Source organism: Erinaceus europaeus, chromosome 7 (genome assembly GCF_950295315.1).
Source record: "Erinaceus europaeus chromosome 7, mEriEur2.1, whole genome shotgun sequence".
NCBI lineage: Eukaryota > Metazoa > Chordata > Mammalia > Eulipotyphla > Erinaceidae > Erinaceus > Erinaceus europaeus.
In genome coordinates, this window is record NC_080168.1 from 60,120,638 (window position 1) to 60,133,251 (window position 12,614).

Here is a 12,614-nt window from a genome sequence, read left to right on the forward strand (position 1 = left end):
GTACATTTTAACATATGTGCTTAACCAGATGTGCCACCACCCATTTCCTCAATGTAATTCTTTGGAATGAAGAAAAAAAAAAAAAGCAAAGACAAACACACACACACACACACACAAAAACCAAGCAAACAAAAAAATAGTGGCACGAGAAGTTCTAGAAGGAAAAAGTCTATAATAAGTAGCTACTGATTGAAGGATGCAATCTCTGTAGCCCTACTCAGAGCATGGATGACTGAGGAGTCCTGTGAAATTGGGCTACACAGGGCTGTGCACACTGCCATGGAAAAACCACTAGCCTTCCAAAATTCTTAATTCTCTCATATATTAATTATGAAATTAATAACTGTTTAGTCCAGCTTTTCACTTTCAATGACTTTTGTGACACACTGATATAATAAGGTTTGCTTTATAGGATTACTGAAAGTATGAACAGTCTAATATTATATAGAAAGGCATTAGATGAATATGGGTTAATTTCACTCATGGAAAGAAATTAAGAAATAAGAACAGAAGGGGAAACACAAAATAGAGCTGGGACTGGATTGAGTGTATTGCACCAAAGTAAAGGACTCTGGGGGTGGAAGGCTTACAAGTCCTGTTGCCTGATGGTGGAGGAGGACCTAGGCTGGGGGTGAGAGTGTTTTGCAGAAAACTGAGAAGTTGTACACATGTACCAATAACTGTATTTAATGTAAACCATTAATCCCCAATGACATATATTTTAAAAAATAAAGACATTAAAATTGAATAAATTATACTTTATTCAAGGTTTTACAAGGAGTTTTAAAGTACTGCATTGCTGAGGACTGAAGTTACACATTTCTGGTACTTTGCAATATCACTATACTTTCTTTAATGCCATCTATAATTTTAATAGAAAAACAATAATACCAGAAATGATATTGTTTTAACAATAAATTTATAGAATTTTAACTTTAAAACCAAAATATACAAAGCACAAAATACTTATGAAATACAACCTGAAGTGTGTAATCATTTTATAATAACATAGAGCATGTTCATTGGACAGTGTGATATCAATCCTAGACAAGCATCCAGATCAGTATGCAAAAATTATTATAGTGGGACCTGGCAATGGTGCACCTGTTTAAGTGCACACATTACAATGTGCAAGGACACAGGTTCAAGCCCCTGGTCCTCACCTGCAGGGGTAAACTTCAGGAGTGGTGAAGCAGGGCTACAGGTATCTCTCTGTCTCTCTCCTTATTTATCTCCCCCTCTCCTCTATATTTCTCTCTGTTCCTACCCAATAATAAATAATTATTAAATAAAATAGAAAAAGTAAAACAATTATTACAGTGATTTACCCATATTGTGTAAGTCATAATAAAGAGAAAAACTAGTCTAATTTTACAAGATAGGTTATGTGATCACTCAATAGTAAGTGTGAATATATTGGTAAAATATGCAACACATATAAGAAATAATCTGTTAACATTGAAATGAGGTGGGGAATAGGGAAATGATTCACCCAGTACAATGTACATGCCCCTATGCACAAGGACCTGGGTTTAAGACCCCGGCCATCACCATTAAATGGGATCATCTGCGGAGGGAAAGCTACACAAGTGATGGGGTGTTGCTCTATTGTTTCTCCTCTCTTTTTACCTCTCTCCTCATCTCTCTATGTGCCTTAGCCTCTATCTGAAAGGGAAAAACTGATTATCAGGACCCAGTGATTACACTGGTGACAAGAGATGGAAGGAAAAAAGGACAGAAAGGAGGGAGGTGAGGGGAGAAAAAAAGGAAGGAGGAAGCTTGAAGGGCCAGTTGGTGGCACACTTGGTAGAGTACACATGACCATTTGTAAGGGTCATGGGTTTAAGTCCCTGATCCCTCATACAAGGGGAATCTTTAAGAGAGATGATAAGTAAACAAATATATAGAAAATTGAAATAAGAGAGATACAATAGTAAATGATTTTTTCAGTTGTATAACCATTTTTCTTTGTCTCATATAATAAATGGATATACATACACACACACTCATCATTCAGATCTTGGATTCATATGACCTCAGTAGGCACAATGAAAAAGTAACACAAATAAATGTTCCAGCATATGACATTTTTTGTTTTGTTTTTGTCTTGTTTATTTACTATTACTATTATTTTTCCTTTCTGCCACCAGGGTTATCACTGGGGCTTGGTGCCAGCACTATGAGCCCACTGCTCCCAGTGGCTATTTGACCTCTTTATTTTTTTCTTTCTAATTTTTAATTAGATAGGACAGAGAGAAATTGTGAGGGAAGGACGAAATAGGGAGAAAGATCCACACCTAGAGACCTGCTTCACAGCTCATGAAGCTTTTCCCCATGTAGGTGGGGAGCTGGGGCTCTAATCCAGCCAGGTCCTTGCACCTGGCAAAGTGTGCTCTCAACTGGATGTGCCACCACCCGGCCCCCAGGGGATCATGACCTAGGACATGTTAACTGAGATCTTGAAGTCCTCTTGAGAGTAGATCAGCACCATTGCTTCCGTAAGTGAAAACCTCTTTGGAAAATTAAACCCGGACAATGAAATTATTTTCCCAGCAAATTAGGAAGCAGAATAAGTTGGTGCTGGCTGTGGGGAGGGTACCTGATCCTTGGTGACCCCTGTGGGAAAGTTGTGAAGCAGGGTCAGTGAGATCTGTGTCATAGTTCTCTGTTACTACTGATTCTACCTGATACTGAATTTGATTTATTGGGAGTAGAGAACACTGCTGCTGCTGCTGCTACTACAACTACTACTACTTTCTTCTCCTTCTCCTTCTCCTTCTCCTTTCCTCTTCTTCTTCTTCTTCTTCTTCTTCTTCTTCTTCTTCTTCTTCTTCTTCTTCTTCCTCTTCCTCTTCCTCTTTTTGTTCTTCTCCTCCTTCTCCTTCCCCTTATTCATCCTCTTCTTCCTCCTCCTCCTTTTCTTCTTTTTCATTAGTAATTTAATACTTATTTAGAAAATTACAAGATAACAAGGATACATCTCCATACCATTCCCACCACCAGACTTCTGGATCTCCAATCCCTCCATTGCAAGCTACTGCAGTTTCCCAAGGTTGCAGATATGGGTCGCTATTATTTCTACAACCATCTGTCTATATTTGTATATATTTGTTTATTTTGGGGGGGGTCTCATTTTCTCTTCCTTTTCACTACATACAAAATGTCCCTCCTTTTTCCTTCTCTCTCTCCAGTTCCTGATGGAGTTGGAGTTTAGAGTCCTCTGGTCATCTTCACCCTATCATTTCTCCCCCACTGGGAGTGTGGATAAAAATTTTTTTGGTGTGCATAAGATGGGAATTCTGGCTTCTGTGATCGCTTATCTGCTGGACATGGGCATTGGCAGGTTGGTTCATATCACCAGCCTGTTTCTATCTTTTACTAGTGGGGCAGGGGAGAACAATCCCTTTGGCCTCACTTTAAGGTTTATTTGGTTGTACTATGCACATTTTAAAGATGAGGTCATATTTGTCAAACTTTTATCAAGATTCTTTGACATGTTAGATTTAAGGCCTTAGGATACTTCAGGTTTTGTTTTTTTTTTCTTTTTGCCAGTGAGACATAGGAAGAAGCATGGGAGACAGAAAGAGCAGAAAGGGGGGGGGGGAGAAAGAATTAGAACTAAGCATGAGAGAGCCTTGCAAATTTAGCTTCAAAGAAACAGAATGAAAAATAAATTGCAGGAGAAAACATACATATTAATGAAGCTATAACAATATTGGAAAACAACCTATTATCATTACCTAGATGAGAAGAAAAGACAAGATTAACACCTCAGACATCACTAGGGCTGAATAAGAATCAGGCTTATCAACAAGCTCTCACCTTCCTCCCACTTTCTTCATCTTTTCTAGAAAGAGAGAAAAAGTTGTTGAAGAAAATTAACTCTGAAAAACTGGAGCTTTAGTTATGAATTTTGGTAATTACAGTGAAATGACTAATAGTGGTAACTTAGGGAAGGGATAAAGTATGTTAAATCTGTAAAAGGGGAATTAAACACTCAGAAAAGCAGCACTGTTGATGGGTATAAATGGTGAGAGAGAGTGAAGGAGCCCCAGAGGAAAAGCACATATGTGTTCAATCCTTTTCTAGAAGAAAAGGGAAAGGGCCAAGTACTTAATGTTCTTTGACCAAAATTAGAATGATTAGCCTTCGTTCCCTTTTCCTGATTTTCTTGAAAATCTCTCAAGTATTTGGTAATAATTCTACAGGATAGAAACTACACTTTCTCCAAATAACTTTCTATATCCAACTCAGATTGCTGCATGCTTGCAGTAAAAAGGAAAACTTCCTCCAAAATAGGATTTATTTGACATAGACAAATTCCTGTAGGAAGGAATACTCAGAAGGAAGAAAGTCAGTGGAACCAGAGTCCAGAAAGATAAACCATTTTCCTTTTTATTACTGATTTAATGCTGATTTACAAAATTATAAAATAACAGGTATGTAATTCTATGCTGTTCCCACCATCAGAGTTTTGTGTCCCCATTCCCTCCATTGGAAACTGTAGAACTTCTCCCAAAGTTACAGATAGGTGTTGACTATATCTATATATTTGTGTATTCATTTTTTAAAAAATGAATATATATATTCATTTTTTAAATGACCCTGCTTCTCTTCCTTTCTAAGTTACACCTACACCTATTACTACTTCTGAATGTCCTCCCCCCCTTCTCTCTTGGGGTCTTGATGGAACTGAAGTTCAGAGCCCTCTCATTATCTTCTCCTAACATTTATACTCCTCTGGGTATATGGACTGAAGTTCCTTTTTGGGGTGCAGAAGGTGGGAAGTTTAGCTTCTGTAATTGCTTCTTCACTGGACATGGGCATTGGCAGGTGGATTAATACCTCTGGCCTGTTCCTTTCCCTAGTGAAGTAGAGCTCTGGAGAAGTAAGGTTCTGGGACACATTAGTGAGGTCATCTGCCCAAGGAAGTCAGGATGGAATCTTAGTAGGGTCTTTAACTTAGTGGCTGAAAGGCAGTAAGATGTAAAGGAAGACAAAACTATGAATTCAAACAATAAAAAGGAACCAAAAGTGGGGATAGAGCAGATGAGAATAGGGATCTTAGCATGGAGAGAAGCTATGAAGGCTATTTTAGGTATCTTCGTAGGTTCCCATGACTTTAGTAATTTTTTTCTTTTTTTATCTTTATTTATTTGATAGAGACAGCCAGAAATTGAGAGGAAGGGGGAGATAGAGAGAGGAGATAGATACTTGCAGCACTGCTTCATGATTTGTGAAGCTTTCCCCCTGCAGGTGGGGACTGGGGCTCGAACTTGGGTCCTTGCACACTATAACATGTGCACTCAACCAGGTGTGCCACCACCCAGCCCACTTTAGTAATTTTTGTTTGAGCTTGATAATTAACATAGAGATGGGTTAAAAATATTATCTGGCAGCTGGGAAGCAGTAACAGAAGCCAGAACTCCCACCTTCTGTACCCCATAATGACTCTGGGTCCATACTCCCAGAGATAAAGAACAGGGAAGCTAACAGGGGAGGGGAGGGGATATGTAATTCTGGTGGTGAGAATTTGCCGGGATAGCCTGAAGGTGCTTCTTCCCAAGCAAGTGTTCTCTGGGTTGGAGAGAACTCAACTGGAGCTGATCTAAGCTGCTGCGTGGGAGAGGGATCAGGAACTCGTGCCACACTAACTTCGCAGGAGATACACTCTGGAACTCTCGGAGCCAGAAAGCAACTTCCAAGTGTATTTAATCAGAAGAGCAGCTGTATTTATACTCGCCAAGTAGGGTGGAAACAGGATGTGACATAGAGAGGGTGGAGAGAAAAAAGAGTGGTGGAAAATCAGGGTGTGACAAGGAGAGGGGGTGGAGCAGGCGAAATTCTACCACAGAACCACCAATGCCCTGGAGGGAGGGTGGTGCTTAGTTAGTGATTTATGTAAATAGACCGCAGCTTTGAGTGGGATCAAACCAATGCCATACAGGCATGCTGGTGCTTAGTTAAGCAGGATTAGAGACAGAAGCTGGGGGTACTGGCATACTACCCAATAAGAATTGTGTGTAGTTGTACCCCTCTTATCCTATGGTTTTGTCAGCATTTCCTTTTTATAAATAAAAATTTAAAATTTATCTGGGAAGATGTAGGCAGAGTTGAGAGTAGGGCTAGATGCTGGATTAGGGAAGAGAGCTCCCAAGCTTGAAGAAAATATATAAATACAATTAAGATTCATCACATTGATCTGACCTAGGGCACATATATATTCACATTTAGCACAAGAACCTGTGTAACCTCTGAAAGTCCCTGTCTGTCTGAGCTCACAGTTCATGATCACAGCTGGCAACATTCTAGGCTGCACTCATTTCAGCACCAGTCTTCTTTGAGTGGCAAAATAGGTTGACCCAGCCTCCCTTCAAAGAGTGGGGCAGTCCCTACCATTGCTGTTCTCCAGTGAGGGCAAGGTCCATGGAGATTTTGGTGCCGTTTGATATGTATTACTGAGGCTGAAGTTAACAGGTATAATACTCAATTATTTCCAAAGTGTACACTCCCACTGGCAATATGGGAATGTTTTCATTGCTTTAAATTCTCAACTGATAGTGATAGTTTTGTCATTATCAGCCTGTTTAATTTGAGGCTCATTTGATTTATAGTATATTCCAGTTTTATCACCTATTTTCATGGCAGTTGATGACTACCTGAGGTCCTGGGTTAGAGCTCCTGTAGCACATAAGCTGGGCTAATGCTCTGACCTCTCTCATTCATGAAGTAAATAAATCGCCTTTAAAAGTTCAACTCAATATAACACTCAACCTTTTATGATTAGAAAGCTTAGAATTATTTAACCAAAGTGAAAGGATAAAGAGGCTTTTCTGTGTCATCTCCAAGAAACCTGATTAATTTCCTTTCATACTTAGATCTTCAGTATACCTAGCCTTTGTTTTTTTGCAAATAACTGGAGTAGGAGCCAATTTTTGGAGCTGTGTGACTGTTTTATTATCACTGTCACATGTGTATTTTTCTCCCACTGCTCTGAGTTTTTATTATGTTTTCCCATAAATTAATCAGCAATAAATACAAAGGCCTCATCTGGCCTATTGATCTATTTGTTCATGCACTAAGATAATACTGTCTTAATTACTGTATCATTAACTTGGCATCTAGAAGAGCAAGTTCTTCTACCATGTTTTTTCTTTTTCATTAGGGCTAATTAATTTTGCTTATTTTACCAACTTACATACATGTGAGAATCAACTTGTCAAATTACATACACATGTACATTCCTCTTGGCATTTTAATTGGGGTTATATGAAATTTATAGATTAATTGAATTTTCCAGTCCTTGAACAATTATTTATGTTTTCTTTAATTTATCACAGTAATATTTTGTAAAGTTATTACATAAGTTTCATACACATTTTTGTTAAATTTATTTCTAGATAGTACACTTTGTGGACTGTAGATGGTGTTTACAAAACTATTACTTCTAACTACCCTCAGTATAGCAACTTTATTAAACATTATTTTAAAAAATAACAGATTTAAGTTTTATGTTTATTCATTCTATCTGAAAAATTATAATAGCATTTTTCTTCTATTTTAGTCCTTCTATTTGTTTGCAGGTCTTACTGTATAACTTATGAATACCAAAACATGAGGATTATAAAGGGTGATAAAGGGGGCAGGCAGTGGTGCACCCAGTTAAGCGCACATGTTAAAATGCTCAAGTATCTGGGTTTGAGCCCCCACTCCCCACCTGTGGGGTGGGGTGGGGGGTTCACAAGCAGTGAAATAGGTCTGCAGGTATCTTTATTTTGCCTTTTCTATTTTCCCATCCCATCTCAATTTCTCTTTGTCTTATTAAGAAAGAAAGAAAGAGAGAGAGAAAGAGAGAAATAAAGAAAGAAAGAAAAAAAGAAAGAGAAAGAAAGAAAGAGGAAGGGTGATAAGTAGCTGTTTTTGTCTTTTTCATAATTTCAATGTGAAATTTTAGATTTTCAGAAATGACAATCAGACTGAATTGCCAAATTTGAGAAAAAAAATTTTAGGAAACATCACATGTAGCTTTTGCATTAGGCTTTGCATAATTTTTATTTTTTTCTTTCTTCCTTTCTTTCTCTCTTTACTCTAAATAAGAAAAATCTCCTTTGTTCTTACTGAACAGGAGTTATATTTATGGATACTGCGTATTCACTATTTTGTTCATATGTGAAATATATCAGTTCAGTCTCCGGTGGTAAACAAAACCAAAATTTTCTTCCTAGAATAAATTCTTTGTGGGGCTTGTATTGTTGCATTTCTGTTCATGAATGAAATTCGGCTACATTTTTTCTTATTATACCATATTTAATACACTTTATGACTAGTGAAGTAGTACTGCAGGTGTCTTTCTATTTCTCTCTCTATCTTCCCTTCTTCTCCCAATTGATCTCTGTATCTGTCTAATAAAATATATAAATATTAAAAAAAGTAAAGTGACATTTTTTGGAAAGTATCTTACTTGAGGATCATAATAGTGCTTCTTGAATCTGTGATTCGATAGTTTGGGGGCCCAGAGGAATGCTTCCCTAACACAGTATGCACAAGAGATCCACAATGATTGTTCAGGTGCTTTTTTCAGCTAGAGAGAAAAGGGGCTTAGAACCCAAACCAGTGGATGGAGATGGGGAATGGAGAAGAGAGATGGGAAATTTCACATAACCAGGAAGGATGATAGTGATGCATGTTTGAAAGGAGAGAGGAAATTGCTCAGCCAAAGAGGCTTACTGAAAAACCAACACCTGGATAATACTCCCAAATTCCATTCTTTTGTAACTAATTAATTGACTGATTGATTTTTGATAGAAAGAGACCTGCAGCACTACTTCACCACTCATGAAGCATCTCCCTCTGAAGGTAGTGGCCATGAACTTGAACCCGTGTCCTTGTGCACTGTAATGTGTGCACTCTGACAAGTGATCTGCTGCCTGGATTCCCAAATGCCACTCTAGGTCTTTAGAGAGAGCAGTGGTCACTTCTTCTGTTAGTTATGGGACGAAGGACTAGAACACAAGCTCTACATAGTTCTCAGCTCCTAACAATGTGCCAGAGGGGGTTATCTTGTGGAGACCAATTCTGAAACCCCTGGGGTCCTCTGATTAGAGAACTTTCACTCATCCTTTTGTTTAGTAAAGCATTTTTTTTTTTACCAGAGCACTGCTCAGCTTTGACTTATGGTAGTGCATTTTTTAAAAAGTTTTTATTATCTTTATTTACCTGATGAGTAGAGTTAACAAGAAACTGAGAGGAAACAGGAGATAGAGAGGGAGAGATACAGACACCTGCAACTCTGATTCATCACTCCTGAAACTTTCTCCTTGCAGGTGTGGAGCAGGGGCTTGAACCTGGGTCTTTATGCAATGTAGTGTGTATTTGCTCAACCAGGTGTTCCACTGCCTGGCCCCTAGCCACACATTCTTCAAGTTCTTCTACTCTAGCTTCCAGATTTGCTCATATATTAGGGTTTTTTCTCTTTTTGGTAACAGTTCTATCATTTGTCCAGTTGAAGGTAGATATCCTTTCACTTCTCTCTTGTTGGTGTTATTTAAAAATGCATTTGGATGTGTTGTTGTGTGCCATGGAGAAGAGAGAGAGAAGGTCCGGAGCGAAGAGGGAACACAAATCTTTATTTGCGCTGGCACCTCAGAGTTGGGTGCTAGAGAAGCAGGTTGGGCCACGTGGAGGTAGTGAAAATGGCCGCCTCACGCATAACCTTTCCTGCGTCTGAACACCAAAGTGAAGCAATGACAAGAGAACGAGGTGCAGAAGAAGAAGGGCTTTTATAGGAGTAGCTTTCGTGAGAATGGGAAGGGGGAGGAGTAACCATAGCACTCCAGGATAGGATAATAACTCTCGTGAGAATGGGAGGGGGAGAAGTAACCAAAGCACTCCAAATATCTTGGGGAAACAGACAATGCCCTGAGGGCACAACATGGTGGAACAGGCATTCCGAGAATGTCCCAACTCTCGCAGGAACTAGCAGTAGCCTGAGGGGGCAACATGGCAGATGTGACTACATCTGCATAATTTCCCAGCGGGATGTGCAGAAGAATTAAACGGAACCATTATATCTCACCAAACACAATAATAAATTCCAAGTGGATCAAGGACTTGAATGTTAGACCAGAAATTAGCAAGTACTTAGAGGAAAATATTGGCAGAACTCTTTCCCGTATAAATTTAAAGGCATCTTCAGTGATATGAATCCAATTACAAAGAAGACTAAAACAAAAGTAAACCAATGGAACTGTATAAAATTAAAAAGCTTCTACACAGCAAAAGAAACCCAAACAAAGAGACCCCTCACAGAATGGGAGATCTTCATATGGCATACATCAGGCAAGACGCTAATAACCAAAATATATAAAGAGCTCATCAAACTCAACAAGAAAACAAATGACCCTATCCAAAAATGGGGAGAGGATATGAACAGAATATTCACCAACAAACATCCAAAAGGCCAATAAACATATGAAAAAATGTTCCAAGCCATTGGTTGTCAGAGAAATGCAAATAGTAGCAGCAACAAATGTTGGAGAGATTGTGGGGACAAAGGAACCCTTCTGTACTTCTGGTGGAATGTAAATTGGTCCGGTCCCTGTGGATAACAGTCTGGAGAACTCTCAGAAGGCTAGAAGTGCACCTACCCTATGACCCTGTAATTCCTCTCTTGGGTATATATCCTAAGGAACCAAACACACCCATCCCAAAAGATTTACATATACCTATATTCATAGCACATCAATTTGTAATAACCAAAACCTGGAAGCAGCCCAGGTGTCCAACAACAGATGAGCGGCTGAGAAAGTTGTGGTCTGTATACACAGTGGAATACTACTCAGATACTAAAAATGATGGCATCACTTTTTTCACCTTATCTTGGGTGGAGTTTGAACGAATCATGTCAATTGAGATAAGTCAGAAACGGATGAATATAGGATGATCTCGCTCATAGGCAGAAGCTGAAAAACAAGATCAGACGGAAAACACTAAGCAGAACTTGGACTGGACCTGGTGTATTTCACCAAAATAAAAGACTCTGGGATGAGGGGGGAGGGTTTAGGTCCTGCAACATGATGGCAGAGGAGGACCTAGTAAGGACTGAATTGTTTTGTGGAAAACTGGAAAATGTTATGCATGTGCAAATGATTGTATTTTACTATATTACTGTAACCCATTAATCTGCAAATAAATAAATAAATAATATTAAAATAATATGTTTGGAACCTCACTTACACTTCTCAATCCAAGCTACAGCTATTCTCACTTGGATTATTGCAGTGGTCTTTCCAACCAGGATGTCTTCTTTTTCTCCTCCTGGTCTCCAATATATGTCGCCAGCAAAGCCACAACATATTGCCCTTCTGTCTTCAATTGCTTCCTCTCACATTTGAAATTCCAAGTCTCCACCCCCCTCATTTCCTCCATATCTTCTAGCAGCTCCTTACCTGTTCACTTTGACCACAGTAGACTTCTTGTTTACTCTGCAAAATGCCAAACACATGATTCTTTCCCTGCTGAATGCCCCCTCTTGTCTGTTACGTGATACTAAAATTTGTAAATGACTTCTGTATCTATAAGTTTCCATTAAAATATGAGCTCCAAGCAGACAGTGATTTTACCTATTTTGCTTATCTTAGTTGTATCCCCAGACATACAGCATTCCAACACATACTTGTAAAATAAAGTCATTAAAAGTACCAACATTTGTTTTCTCTGTAAATACAATAAAAAGAGAACAATAAATAATTAATGTGTACCTGGGACATTGTATGATGCTTTCATGCCTGACAATCAGAGGTCACAGGTTCAATCTTTAGTACCACCATGTCAAAGCTGAACGGTGCTCTGGTCTCTCTCTTTCTGCCAACCAACTTCACTTGTGAAAATAGAAAACAAACAAGTCTTTTAAAAATAATTGCTTTGATGAAAACAATAGTTCATTGATTTGCTTACAGTAGAGGAGACTCTAATTGTAGAATTCATGTAGAGATCTTAGTTTGTGTTTGTTTTTATTTTGTTCTGATCCTTTATTTAAAACATTTTTATGTTTCCTTTAATCTATTACTGACATTGAATACAAGATTAATTAGGGATTTAAACATATTAAAGAGAGAACTCTTATTTTTTCCTTTGACATAAAGTATTAATAAATAACCTGAAATTAAAATATATAATTGCAGAGCCTTAGTGACTATGTGTGTCATTCATTTCGAAAGTCAAGCCATCAACACTCTGTCTCAATGTGCATCACTCATCATTTAAAATAGTTATGATGGAAATGAAGATGTGTGACAGTTCACAGCCAGATAATACATCAATAGGATCAATTTAAGAAACTGTTATAGAGACTAAAGGAACCCAGGGAAATAGAAGACACTATGTTTTTATAGTGCACATTTCCATGATTTTTCTTTTTGAGATTATTTCTGATATTTCTTTTTAATATTTTATTTATTTATTTGTAAATGCATTATGTAAAATATTGTTATTAATTTTTATTGTTGGATATAGACAGAAAAAAATTGAGGAGGGGAAGACAGAAAGGGAGAAAGAAAGATAAGACACCTGCAGACCTGCTTCACTGCCTGTGAAGCGACCCCCCTGAAAGTGGG